The 15,042-nt window shown below is 41.9% G+C and overlaps 1 protein-coding gene and 1 pseudogene across 5 annotated transcripts in view; one reads left to right on the forward strand and one right to left on the reverse strand.

The window, feature by feature from the left end:
• The window catches only part of SUGCT (succinyl-CoA:glutarate-CoA transferase), a 553,331-nt gene that overhangs the window by 354,021 nt on the left and 184,268 nt on the right, over nucleotides 1-15,042 (forward strand). The window lies entirely within an intron of this gene.
• On the reverse strand, nucleotides 12,690-12,790 carry LOC116154170 (U6 spliceosomal RNA; annotated as a pseudogene).

A 15,042-nucleotide genomic window follows, 5' to 3' on the forward strand; every position in this document is an offset into this window, starting at 1 on the left:
TAATTGCGATCTCCTCATTTTAGAATAAGGCTAGAACAGTAGACTTATGAATATATAGTTTCCTACCAGTATTCTGTTCTGCTTTCTGTTTCAAGATACCATGTCCCACTGGACAGGGGGTTTTGATACCTTAGTTCATTTCAGCTGATGATAATTAAGGGTCCTTGGGCCAAAATGCTAAGAGGAGTACCATGTGGTTCATGGTAAATCAGTCAAATGGACTTAAGTTGAACAGTTAGTGGAGTAACTTAGGTTAGGCACCTTCTGGCTTGGAAAGGTCTCGGTGGTTACTCTTCTGGGATGGAGACCCTTCCTTCCCCCAGTGCCTCCCTTACTCTTCTCTCAGTCTGAGGCTGCTCCAGAGTCCCTCGTCCCTCTGTGTCTCCCTAGGAACTTCCTTTTCCTCTCCTCTCTTCACCAAGACCTCTTTTGGGTAATTGCCAACTTGGAATTGTTTGATTAACTGTTTATTATTCTTTTGCAAAGAAGTGCATCAAAGTAACAGTAATGGTTACAATGTATTATTTACTTGGTGCCTTTATAATACTTTACTTCTTACCGTTCTTCATATGAATTTTGCATTTAATCCTCACAATAATCCTATGAGGTCTTTTACAGACCCAGTCGATGTATAAAGAACAAAGAAGTGTTAAGATATTTTGCCTAGACTCACATAAGGAGTTGCAGGCAATCTGATTTGAGACCTATGAGCTTACCTCCTGTGCTCCTTCTTTGAAAAATAGCCAGGTGCGCCTTTATACATGGTTTTAAAACCATGATGTTAGACCCCAATCATGAGAAGGACTTCTCTGTGGGTGGGAGGAAAGCGGACAGCGGAGGAAGCAGGTACATATGACTGTCTCTCCCCGCTATCCTCTCTTTCTCTTACACACACACACGCACACACACACACCCCACATGCATGTGCACACACACACCAAGCTGAACAGATAATCTTGTGTTTGTTTTCACGCTGGACTTCCAAGTAATGTTTTATTTGAAGAAAGAGTTTCTCTGTAAAATACAAACAAGCTTTGAAAATCACTGCTGTCTACAATCCCACTTATCGTCGGGCTTGCTTATCTTCCCTTCCCTGATCTGGAAATGCTAATGTGACTCAGATGTTAGCTGAGGTCACCCTTGTCTCTGAGGTCATCCTGTCCTTTGAGATTTAAATAAAATTGTCTCGATCCCCCATTTCATATCTCATGGAAGGTTGCAATGCCATACCCCAGATTTCTGCACGTTCCTGAACCTATTCTCATGGGCAGTTTTTCCTGGTAAACTCTTGACCTCGCTGCATCTTATCCACCCCCAGCTGCCTTGTTCTCTGTGCTCCAAGCTGACCCCAAGGGGAACTCCATCTTCTTTCCCTTAACTAGCATCCCTGCTTCATCCCTGATTCACTCCCACGTGGAACTGTTCCGTAATGAAGACTTACAGGCAGCAGGAGAGGTTTATATCCCAGCAAAACATTTAAGGAGAATATTAGGCATCCTTGCTCTTAAACGTTCTTAGGCCACTTTGCCACCAAGGGAGTTCTTTCTAGCTGCATTCCTCTGCCAGCCCAGGTCCAGGCCCTCTTACTCTCAGCCCCTCGTCCCCTCCTCCCCCATCCTCCCCTCTTCTTTTTTTCATGCCATCCCACAGTTCAGAATCCCTCTGCATTTCTTCAGCCAGGCTTTGTTTGCTGCCTCCTCCTTCATCACGTCTCCCAGAACCTTATCTTTTCTACCCCGAGCTACTTACTAGGATATTTTTCTAAACAGAGACAATTGTCTCTCCAGGAGAAGCCCTGGTGCAAGCTGTTGAGCTGAGTCCCCCCTCACCCTCCCCAAGTACATGAACATGGTACAGCTCTGTTGTAGGGACAACCAGGCTGATCAGTGGCCCCAAACTGGAGGCCAGTGTCCACCCTTGCTGGAGAAGAGTCAGGGGCCTTTGTGAAGGGTAGGTAAACAATCTGTCTTTTTCCTGAACAATTAATATTAAGAGTGATTAAAAAATTATTAAATAGATCCCCAGCATCAGACATTGTGCTAAGCCCTTCACATTTTTGATTTAACTGGAATTTCTGTGAAATACACATTTGTGTTTTCTTTTAACTAATGGAAGAGTTGCCCAGAGGTCACAAGAATGAGAAAGTAATGGGGCCTGCTTGGGCCCGGCACCGACAATTCAGCCTCTTCACTCCACTATTACGCTGTTCAACTACCTAGTGGTCAGAAGAACACTTCTTTCCCTGAACGTTCCGGTCCATCTCCGGGCATCTTTGCTCCCCTCGGGCAGTCCCTCGGAGTCTGTGCATTTCCCTGCCTCCTGGGAGACTCTCACAGAGTTTGAAGGATGCAACTATTTTCAGCTCCCTTCTGGGAATATGTGCTTTTTCCAGTCTCCAGTAAAGAACCGAGCTTAATCTGCAAGTCATCTTCACTGTATATTTAGATATCTGTATTTCTAAATGAAATGTGCTAAGTAAACATTCTTTTTTTTTTTTTTTTTTTCCTTTTTAACAATAATGAGAGCTTGTCGGGAAAGAGACTAGACAGTCACGGGTCTCATCCTGGGTCTGCATTCTTTGTGTGTCCCATGGCCAGTTGCTTATCTTCCCTTAGCCTGCGTTCCGTGTAACATGAACAGCGATACCTACTCCTGACCACAGAGCTTGGCATTCCGAAAATGCTCAAGAAGGATCAGTTTCTTTCCCTTTATATTTCTAGTTGAAATCCTCCTATCAGCCTATTTACTTCGTATTTGTTTAAAATATCAAGTGGTTTCAAATTGGAAGTGGAAGGAAGGTGATGTGATGCATATGTTCTATTTTTCAGATTTCCTCAGCTCTTTATATACATTTTTCTTTAACGAGAAATGAAAAGAGAGGTATTTCTAAATGCCAAGAGGAAGAAGAGGCCTGTTAGCCCGCTCCTATTTTTTGGTGATGACTGAAAAGCGTGTAGACAAGAAAGGAGGGCGATTCCAGCCCCGTGAGATGAAAGTCCTCTGCAGGGCTTGGTGGTGGGCCAGTCCTCTCCATGTGTCAGAGGGTGAGCACGGCACTCACACCCACTAAGTTTCATTTGAACGCAGCAGTTTACTGACTTTTAGATTTCGGATTTGTTTGTTCTCAGCAGTTACTGCACTGAGTGACTTGTCTATCCACATTGACTGTGTTTTGTCATTTACACGGGCTCATTCCAGTGCAAGGCTCATTGACCACAGCGAGGCTGGGTGCTTAGTACCAACCCAATGACTTGATAGATATCTTCTCTCAATAACAATGAATGCAAAACATCCAGACTGTGCTTCTCTAGAGCCACTGATCAGGCAGATGTGATCCGGTCACCAGAGTACACCAATTAATTTCTCCTTAAATTGGTGGCTGCTGTCAGGTGACACATCCGTCGCCCTCGGGCTCTCAGGATCAGGCTGGGGCACCCGCAAGAATTCCTATCTTCTTGAATGGAGAGATTTCATCTGACAGCAAATCCTGCTCTTTCTTAACATCAGTAACTGCAAGCTAAAAGGAAACATGTGTCTAAGATAAAGTGATTGTCCTCCTTTCAGCTTCTAAATTGTTTCTGAAAATGAACCATAGTAACAGCTTTGAAGTTCTCTCTCTGTCGAAGCATACTTACCATAAGGCATTGGCCCTCAAACCTCATTACCCATCACAATGGCCAGATTGCTAGGTGCACCCCCACCTCCCCCACTGGGTTCTGATTGAGTTAACTTGGGATGGAATCCAAGAAGCATGGCTTTTCAAAAGCTTCTTCGTGAGTATTTCCATTGAAGATAGTGCCTACCTTTCAAGTGACTATATTACAGACCATCAATACATACACATTACTCCTTGTCTACCTCTGAAATATCTGTTCTTCTACCTTCTCCCTTTCCCCTCCTCCCCAATCCCATGTGGTTTCTTGATAGAAAATTGTTTGCAAGTTTCCTTGGGTTTAACCAGGCTCTGATGTGGACGGGGTTCAACAATGAGAACTAGCACAGATCACTCTTAGTCAGGGATCTCAGCAGGTGTGATTTGCCTAGGCAGTGACTGGACCCTGGTCCAAAGCTGTATTTTCTCTGCTCGTCTCTCTTGTTCAGGGAGGGTTCCACTGCAGACAGCAGAATCGGTTATAGCTAGTTTAAGTAGACAGAGATTTGATGCAGTGGGCTAGGACTTCAAAATTGTTGGAAGAGCTGGAATGGAAGGCTGATCTAGAGACAGGCTCCCAGAACCTTTCTGCTGTGCTCAGTCAAGAAAACTGCCACCTCTGTAGGAAGCTGATGATAAGGGAGCTGTTGCTCCCAGAGGTCCACTTCCTCTGCTGCCCTCTGGAAAGCAGCAGTGACTGCTAAGCCAGGAAGAACCAGATTCAGAAACCAGCCAGCTTCTGGCAGCCAGCATGCCCCACCCTCTGCTTCTCTCTCCACGTGACTCATGAGTCAAAATCAACATTTCACATAAGTTCATCTGATTGGTGGAAACTAAGAACTAAGTCTTGCCTGGAACCCTAGTCTTGGATTCCCCCCGCCCCTCCAATTTTAACTCTCCAGTCTCTTGCTAACTAGAAACTAAAACAGCTCTTGGGCCAGTATATTCTCAGCATCCACTAATTCCCTTGAAGCTTGAATATTTTCACTTCATTTAATTACATTTTCCTAAGTGTCAGCCTTCATAAAGAGAATTTGGGTCCTAGAATTCTGTGAGTACTTTATTATACTCATTGTTTCTGTGAAGGGGAAGAAACATTTCTAGGGTCAAAGAACATTCTTATTGATATATTTTTAGCTTGAAGCTCTTTATAATGTGGAGACTGCCTTTTTGGAGAAACTGTCTTGTTACACATATGTGTATGCATATGTATGGGTGTTTATGTTATGTGTGTTTTGTGAATGCAAATGATCTTGAATAGTAAATATGCTATAGTTAGTTTTGAGATCCATAATGATCAATTGGAGGCCCTCACAAATTCTGAAGGGCCATAATAATTAGAGTAGATAACATTTATTGAGCCCTTAGTTTGCACCAGAAGTCATGCTGTATGTATGTGTTCTTGTTTTAATTTATACAACTTTTATTTAATGAAACTGAATACCGAAGCCACATATACAACCAGTTTCAGTCCTCTAAAAAAATAATGAATACTCATCAAAGAGATTGGATGTTAACTACTACCATTTTAAATTTTAATTCTGATCTAATCCCCAAATTGCTTACTATTTCAGTTCATTATTTCCCCTATGGAAAAGACTTTTAAAATGAAAGACCAACTTCTAAGAGAAAATTCTTTGCCATTGTACAAGATCTATTTCCTACTCTGCAAATTACAGAACACACATATGCAGAATTAAAAAGATAGCTGTCCTTAAGTGTATGTGTTCTTAGTATTTAGCTCTTACAATTCCATGAGTTAGGTATCATTGTTACCATCCCATTTCACCACAAAGGGAAATGAAAACAGAAGAGATGAAGTAACTTGCCTAAGGTCCAAAGCTGGTAAGTGGCACAGCTGGGGCTTGAATTGAGGACTCAAATCACCCCAAAATATTAATATTAGTGTAACTTTAGTGTAGGGGTTTTGTTTTAACCTAATACAGATGGCGTAGTTCATTCTTTCTCTGTCTCTTTCTGCCTCTCTGCTGGTGCGTGCGTGCGTGCGTGTGTGTGTGTGTGTGTGTGTGTGTTTGTTCAGTTTTGGACACACTGAGTCTGACATCCTACAAGGCATTCTTTTATCTTCTCATCTTCGTTTTCCAGTGAAGTTTAAGATAAAAAGTGTATTCATCTCCAGCTCCAAAAGAAATACTAACCCACATTTGTCCAAATGGTAAGCAAGGAAGGAGAATGTACAGGTTCACAGCTCATGGAAAACTGGAACACTCTTGTGATGCTTCACCATCTGCTGGTCAGATACTCAAGTGAGCCATCTGGGCAGTAACTAAGCAAAGACCGTGTTATTGAGGTACCTTCTTCCTTAGCTGAGAATTCTGTTGTGAGTTGGCCATTAGCCAGTTCCAAGGACTGCCGGCTAGCTGTCACGCAAAAGTGGAATCCTCAATTCGTGCTCTCACCCATGCAGATCGTAGCGTGAATAAGAATCGTGAGCATGCCTGTACACCACTGTCAGGGGTTCTGGTCCTGTTCTCCTCCACTGGAAACCAGTTTCACTAAGGCCACTTACAGCCCTGCTAGTTGTCATATCCAATTGCATTTTACACTCTTGACTACTTGCCCTTTCTAAACTCTACCCTCCTGTAATTTCTAGAAATGCACACTCTCTTCTGCTTTTCTTTCTACCCTTTTAGTCTTCCTTCTCAGGCACCTCCTTAAATTTCCCCTTGTTTTGTCCATCCCTAAAATTTAGGTATTTGTCAGAGTCCTTTGTTTGGCCTTTGGGGTTCAATGGGAGCTCTTGGCAAGTCTTAGTAACTTCTGACTCCTAAGTTCATCCCTGAGGAAGAGGGCTGATTAAGTGGGATCAAGGGCAGTGACATTTATTGGAACCAGGTGCAGGGGATTCTCTCACCCTCTATCTATCTCTTGATTATTACCCTTAGACAATCCCTCTCTTCCTCCCATGAAACTGGGAGCAATATGGGTTTGGAGCCTTGGCTGCCAGGAAAATACCTTATCCTGAGAATACCTTGGTGTCTGGATTGAAGTCTTTGCTCTAGACTACGGCAAAAGCCCTTGCTCTGTCCTCTGGTTGACCTCAGTTTGCCTTTCCTTTGACATCGTTTTCTTTGACGTTGGAGAGTCAGATACAGAGGCCTGAGACTTGTGTTTCAGTTCAGGGCAAATGGACTAAGCAGCCTGCTAGTTTCACTGCTGTAGATCCTTGTATCTGCCTCTGGTATTAGGGTGTGGATGGTCCAGTCTCACTCACCGAGGGGCTTCCTACGGGGGTGAGGGTACAGTGGGGAAGCATTATAGTGGGAAAGCAGACACTTCAACCTGGTTTTAGTTTTTGACCTCTGAGCATGTATTTCCTTGAGGAGTTTGTGATGAGAGTTTGAGGGTAAAGGGTAGAGCTTGGGAACTCGGTGGCGAGGCAAAGTTTAGGATTCTGGCTTCTGAATCTCTCTTAGTGGATTTCCATCACAGTCGTAACGTACACAACCTACTTCTCATTCCGTATGTCCTTCTTGTGCTTCTAAACGGCTTAGCAACTACATATATGCCAGCAATTCCAGTATTCTTGTCTTCAGTCCCTTTGTCTCTACTCTGTGACAGACACACATAGTCCTCTGTCATCCTGGGGTGCCCCATAGGACCTCAAACATGTCCCAAACTAAACTCAGAATCTTTCCCTCTCTCACCCACTGAATCTGCCCTTCTTTCTCTATCTCAACCATAACAGGCAATCGGGACAGAAATGAAGAGGCCGTTCCTGATCCGGCTTGCTCTCAGCCCCCACATTCAACCCATCAGTAAGACAGACAGAGAAAGCTTTGAAAGCAGTTTCCCTGAACTGGCCCTCCCTTCCTCAGTCTCACCACCACTGCCTCCTTTAGGCCTTCATCATTTCTCACACGTTTTATAGCATCCTCAGAGCATCCGTTTCTGCTCACCCCCTTACAGCCTCCACCTACCCGTGGAATGGAGTCACCTGCTTTCAGTTTTTCAGAACAAAACCTAAAGCCTTCCTCTTGCTCCTCTGTTGTCCTCGCTGTCCTCTCACCGCCTGTGCTGTGCCCCTACTGAAATGCATCTGGTCCCCGAGTGTGCGCTCTCCATCCATTTCCCAGGGGTTGCCAGCTCACTGCCCCCTCCACCCCAGGTGTCCTCACCTGGGACCACCTCCTCCTTTCTTCCAGACTCCTCTGCCTGGCACTCATTCCTTCCATACCCTGTCTTAGCATCCTTTGCGTGTCTGTGTCGTAGGGCTTGCATCCTCATATTCTCATTTTCCATTTACTCATCTGTTTACTCATCTTCTACTAACTGTGGTCTCCATAAGCGCAGGAACTAGGTCTTTTTCATCTTTGCTTAAGCCCAGCCAAGCACACAGCCTGACGCTCACTAAGTGTGATTTATGTAGTTTAAATCAGTGAATGATAGATTTATCTAGAAAGAAAAGAAACCTGTGTGCCACCCTTCAGGACATGTCCCTCATAGAGAGAGTAAGTGATGCGGGGAGGGTTTAGCTCAGTGGTAGAGGGCATGCCTAGCATGTGCAAGGTCCTGGGTTCAATCCCCGGTACCTCCATTAAAGTAGATAGATAAATAAACCTAATTACCTGCCCTCTAAAAACAAACAAACAAAAGGCAATTAGAGAGTAAGTAATAAACCAAGGGCAGAGAGAAGATTCTCTCTTCTCTTCCGGAGGGTCGTTAGAGTGGTTGAGACCTTTGAGAATAGCCTTGAAGGTAGACTCACTTTGTCAAGAGGCAGAGAGACTTTGAAGCTCTATGGACATGATGTTTGTGGACGTCCATCGATCCTGTGTGGCTGGAATAGGGGATGGGCATGTGGTGGGAGGACCTTGATAAGGGAGGGTGTGTTGTCCACAGTCACATAGTCTGTTAACTGAGTGGAAAATCAAGTTATTTTATTGGAGAAAGAGCCAGGAAAGTTATGGTTCAGAACTAGGGATCAGAGCTAAAGACTCCTTATCTGTCAGATTATGCATCTCATGAAATATCAATCTTGTGAATCTGGATTATATTTTATCCAAATATAAAGTTGACCTTACATGTAACATATCAAGGGAGGAAAATATTCACAGTCCTTTGAAAGATCTGCCAATCCACGAGCAGAGCTCCACTGTGTAAACTGCAGAGCTTAGAATGAGAAGCTACAGAGTTTGAAGAAAAACATGTCTAAATTTTTGAGGCCAGTTACAGTGGGGGAAATAAACTATCAGCTTCAGGGGAGAAAGGTTTCAGGGGTATCCTGCCTGTGTCCCCCTGACTTCCAGCTTCCTGCTTTTCGATTTAAACCTACACTTAGGCAAAGAACACCTCTAACTTCCTTCTCAGTGAGCCAGCTCAGTCCTACACTTTGTGCTTGCCAGCACTTCCCCGACCCGCTTCTCCTTGCTGAACTGTCGAGAGCTCCCCCACTTCACCTCGTCTTCCCCTTTGCTCCTCCAGTGGCCACTCCTTAGCTCACACCCGGAGTCCTCTGATGCCAGCGACCAGTCAGCTCACACTGAAGTCCTGCTCCGTGTTGGATCCCAGGAAACGGGGAAGGAGATCTTTGTCTTCTCTATCTGCTGTGTCTTCAATGCACATGATAAAATATCTGCTATCTGTTCAGTATTTCTTTTGTTTTTTGAGTTATAGTCAGTTTACAATGTTGTGTCCATTTCTGGTGTACAGCACAATTTTTTGATCATACATGAATATACACGCATTTGCCATCATATTCTAAATGTATTTATTTATTTTCTTAACGGAGATATGGGGGCTTGAACCCAGGACCTCATGCATGCTAAGCACGTGCTCTACCAGTGAGCTACACCCTCCCCGCCCTTCTGTTCACTATTGCTCGACCCAATATCTGAGAACCAAGATACTAATTCTTAGGGGAAGAGTAACCACAAGACAAGGACAAGCAGAAACCGGAAACAACAGATCTCCTACTGTCACACCACTTGTAGTAAAAAGCTTTTGCATAGGCACAACTGTAATCTTGGAACTTCTCCTGTCTTTCTCTTGTTCTCATTTCTTATCTTAAATAGAGAAGAGGGCTCTGGCGACATGAACACAGTGGATGTTAGAAAAACAAAGCCAAAAAAGAAATTTTTTTTTAAAAGTACCTACTCTATGCTAAGACCTCTCTGAATCCTTGTGACAGAAAGATAATGAGATATGTGTTCTGTCTCCAAAGAGTTCCAAATTTATAACAAATCTTTTAAAAGTTATGTAATAGAGTACTGACAAGATTCTGAGCTAACAGGATGGGAAGTGATTAATTATTTGGGGTCTGGATGTGTGGATGTGTGGGTGGGTGTGGGTGTGTGTTGGAGGAGAGAGGAGAGTCTCGTTTATTTCATATGAAACTCCTATGAGATAGTTATTAATATCTCTCTTTTATAGATTAGAACATTGAGGCCCAGAGAGGTGGTGTGATTTGATCCAGGTTATCTAGTAAGTGGTTAACTTGACATTCACACCTAAATCTGTCTGACTCCAAAGTCCAAAGTCGTTTTATTTCACCCCACTGCCTCCTTGTCTTTATAACCTCGTGTTTAACGGGATAAAAACAGGAAACAGTATTTGTTATCACGAGCCCTGTGTTGTAACATAGATGGATCACGCAGCTTTACTTTGAGTGACTCTGGGTTTCTCTCAGCACTATTTCTATGTAACAAGAAACCACTTAACCTTCAAACAGGCACACTCCTGATCTATATTTCATAACACCTTTCCTTCCTGACTTTGGCTGTGTACGTATGTTACAGATTTTGAACGTCGTGCACACCCTGGTCGAGAGTTAAGATTACCGTGGGACGTTTGTTGTCCCTGTCACCAGCTGTTTAGACTTAGTTTTACAAGTTGAGCATTCAAGAGGTTGTTTTTACTCATCAAAGAACCAAATCAGCAGTCGGCCTACATGTTGCTGAAGGAGCCCTTTTGTGATGTGAAACACAGGGCCTGACTTAGATCTGGGCAACTGTGGCAGGGATGAAGTGGTTAGTTTTTAGACTTTTTCTTTTTTGTAATCAGGAAGGTAATACCACAGATCTCTTGGGTGAGATCCTTTTTGTAGATGTCCATCACTCCTGAGACCCAAGACCAGCCCCATCTCCACACCCCGGTAGAGTGTGACAGACATAGGAGAGGACCACTGAGTTGAGATTCCCTTCCTCAGGGACAAGGCCGTGTCTCTTCTCTAGGGAAATAGAGATCTGCCTTATTGCTACATGGGTTTCAATTCTTTTCTTTTAAAACTTGGAGTCACCCCAGCATTTGCACCCACCTTTGGCTTTTACCCCAGCGTGGTTTTTGAAGTCACTGGATTCTTTCTTTGAACTCTGAATTTACTGCCTACATATGCTGACAGGCCCAGAGCCCTTTCTGACTATTTTACTAGAATGCCAGCCCCACAGAAGAGGACTTCCTTCATCACAGTATCTCCAGTGACCTAGTACAATGCTTTGTAGAAGTATGTGTGGAATGATTTTGGTACCATGAAGTGCTCAGGATGACCCATCCTTGCCTGAAATTGTTTTCCTCCTGGGACGGAAGTCCAGCTCCATTCTTGACCGTGGGTCAGCATCATAGCAAAGCCTTTTTTTATTTTTTGAATTTTCCCCAGTTTTATTGAGAACTGATTAATATCTAACATTATATTAGTTTAAGGTATACAGCATAACGATTTGATACATATATAAATATGTATCATGAAGTGATTGCCACAGGTTTAGTTAACATCCATCACCTCACATAATTACATTTTTTTCCCTTTGCAATGGGAACTTTTAAGATCTAGTGTCTTAGCAACTTTCAAAAATACAATCTTATAGTTGGAAGTTTGTGACTTTTGCCACCTTGACCCAATACCCTCATCCACCACCTCCCACTCCTGGCAACCCCAACTCTGATCTCTTTTTCTACAAGTTTGGTTTTTTAGATTCCACATATAAGGGAGATCCTACTTTGTCTTTGTCTGTCTAGCTTGTTTCACTTAGCATAACGCCTTCAAGTTCCATCCATGTTGTCTCAAATGGTAGAACTTCCTGCTTTTTAGTATTGACATGTTCTTTATCCACTTACTCACTGATGGACTCTTAGGTAGTTCTCATGTCTTGGCTATTGTAAATAATACTGCAGTGAATGTGGGGGTGCAGGTATCTTTGGGACAGTGGTTTTGTTATTTTTGAATATATACCCAAAGTGGAATTGATGGATCATGTGGTAGTTCTATTTTTAATTTTTTGAGGAACTTCCATACTGTTTTCTGTAGTGATTATATCAGTTTACCAAAAACAGTGCACAAGGGTTCCCTTTCCCCCATATTCTCACCAGCATTTGTTATCTGTTGTTTTTGGGGGGTTATTTTTGTTTTTGTTTTGATGATGGTCATTCTAACAGATGTGAGGTGATCTATCATTGTGATTGATTTGCATTTCTCTAATAACCAGTGATGTTGAGTACCTTTTCATGTACTTGTTGGTCATTTGAATATCTTCTGCATATTAAGTGTTCTGTGGTTGTCATGGGTTTTGCAGATCAGGCATTCATCCTTGTACACTTAACTTTCTTTCTTTTTCTTCATTTGAAATAGAGTTGATTTATAGTGTTGTGTTAGTTTCATGTGTACAACAAGGTGATTCAGTTATACATACCTATATATATAATAAATTCTTTTTCAGATTCTTTCCATTAGAGGTTATTACAAGATATTGAATGTAGTTCCCTTTGCTATACAACAGGTCCTTGTTGCTTATCTGTTTTATATACAGTTTGTATCTGCCAATCCCAAACTCCTAATTTGTCCCTCCCCCATCCCTGCTTTGGTAACCAGAAGTTTGTTTTCTGTGTCTGTGAATCTATTTTTTTCGGTTTGTAAATAAGTTCATTTGTTTCATTTTTTTTTAGATTACACATATAAGGGATATCATATAATATTCATCTTTGTCTGACTTACTTCACTTAGTATGATAACCTCTAGGTCCATCCATGTTGCTGAAAATGGCATTTTATTCTTTTTATGGCTGAGTAATATTCCACTATGTAGAAAAATATGGAACGCTTCACAAATTTGCATGTCATCCTTACCGAGGGTCATGCTTATCTTCTTGGTTTCGTTCCAATTTTAGTTTACGTGCCACATCTCACTTTTCACATCCTAGTCACCCTCCGTCAGCATAAAGATAAACTAGGCAGACATGAAAAAGAACTGTGGAGCTGTGCCACCACCTCCTTCCTTTTGACTTTCTTGCCCTTCTATGCCTGAGCAAGAAGGAAAATAAGTTACATAGTTGTTCCCACACAGAGTGTGTAAAATTATATTAATTCATTTAAAAAACATTTGAGGAGAGTTGACTATATGTCATCCACACATACATTTTTGAAAATATGATTTATTTCTCTCTGCATCCTTAAAAAATAGATTTAGAATCTCTCCTGTAGAAATATTAAGCAATAATGACTAGCTTATGAATTCTCTTGAAATTTCAGGATGACAGTATTTCTAAATTACACCAAAGTTACTGTCAGTAACCTGCATAGTTCACAAGTCTGGCTACAGCCTGCATTGTAAAGAGAGTTCTCTTCAGCTAATTAAAAAAAAGTGTATCTGTAGGAGAATATCTTCAAAAACCATGACAGAGAGAGACAGAGACAGAGGTAGAGAGACAGAGAGAGAGAGAGAGAGAGACTGACGTAGAAGGGTTTCATCACATATTATAAAACAACTATTTATAAATATTATAAAATCAGCTAGAGGAGCAATTGTGTGTGCCTTACTCCGTCTTCATATCACCTGGTGAAGGTACTCAGTAACTTTGCCTCTGGGTTCCTGTATAGACATGCGTTAATAAAGTCAAAATCAAAAGTATCTGCATTTTTTCTTTTAAATCTATTTAATACTTAATATTAAGGATTTAAAGAGCATCTGTCCTTTTTTTTTTTTTTTTTAAGAAAATAAACTTTCTATAGATGGTACATACCATATGTAGAAACTGACCTGTTTGCAGAAAGACAAGCGTACCCTAAAATGGGCTGACTCAATTCAGGGTTTTTGAACATATTACAGTTTGCTTGCAATGAGCCGACATGTAGACAAGTGTTTATATGAAGTCTATTGTCAGTGTGTCTGTCAAGTTATCTGCACCTCCAGCTGGGAAAACGGTACCTTTTAGCAGGTGCTTGGTGCAAACTCAGGCAATCGGAACTTGTCTTTGAACATTAGAAGAGCTGAAGAGCCGGTTCTCACTGGCCTGGGAGCTTGTTGATGCTCTGAATCTAAAGCAAAATTCAATCATTTAAAAGATGTAAAGGCTCCTAAACAGAGTTGCAAAGATTTGCAAAAAGTCCATTTCCCATCTGAAGATGTAACATGTGTGATTTTCTGCATACCTTCTGCTTGTACATAAATATACTCATATGTTTAAAAGTTGCATTCTTTTGGCAGTACTAGTACCGAATCCAATATTCCTCAGGCCCCTGCATTCTCCAGAACACTTGTTTCATAGTATTATTATCAGCTCTTTATTAGAGCAAATACATCATTTTATGCAGCTGTCGGCTCACTTTACCTTCTCTTCATAATAAAGACGAAATTTTTAAGTATGAAAATTATAGAAATTTTCCTTCAAAACTGAGGACAAGAAAGCATTCCTTTTATTTCGAATTTTTTCTTCTGTGGTCAAGATGGCAGAGTGGGTGTACCTCCCTATCCACTTGGAACAGGGAAAATTGAAAAAAAAAGAACTTTTTTTTTTTTTAAAGTAGAGTTTCACTAAAAGCAGAATTTAAAATGAAACTATCTAATGAACAAAAACAGAATGAAAATCCACATGGTGAGCAGGAGCTGAAGTACCCAGCTCTAAAACTGGAAAGTGGGAGCAGTAGTCCCAGCCCCGGGAGGAACTAAGTGTACCCAGCATGGTGAGTCACAGCGGCCTGTGCCCTCTCAGATGTCAGAGGCTGACTTAGAAACAACCTGGCAGGGAGAGGTGGATTTTCCAATAATGAGTCCGTTTGCCACAATGCAGACTGGAACTGTCGGCTCCTCGCTGGGCAGTGTCCCAGACTCCTAGAATAACACCTAGTTCTGAGCTGTGGACTCTCAGGTCAGGCTGAGGCAATTGTGAAACTGTCCACACTCTATGGAGGTGAGTTTCGAAAGAGATAAAAACAAAACAAAACAAAAAACCCAAACAAACGAGATTTCATTGGCAACAAGAATTCACAAAGCCCAACTTTAAGACTATGTGGAAATTCAAGACGATGGAAGAGCAAGAATATCCAACAAGTGGGAGAAATTACATTTGAGACGCTAGAAATAATCAAGCATTTGTCAAATGATTTCAATAAAATATTTTATGTATTTTTGAAAGAGTACAAGGAACTAGTATCCAAATTAA

This window comes from Camelus dromedarius, chromosome 7 (genome assembly GCF_036321535.1).
Source record: "Camelus dromedarius isolate mCamDro1 chromosome 7, mCamDro1.pat, whole genome shotgun sequence".
Lineage (NCBI taxonomy): Eukaryota > Metazoa > Chordata > Mammalia > Artiodactyla > Camelidae > Camelus > Camelus dromedarius.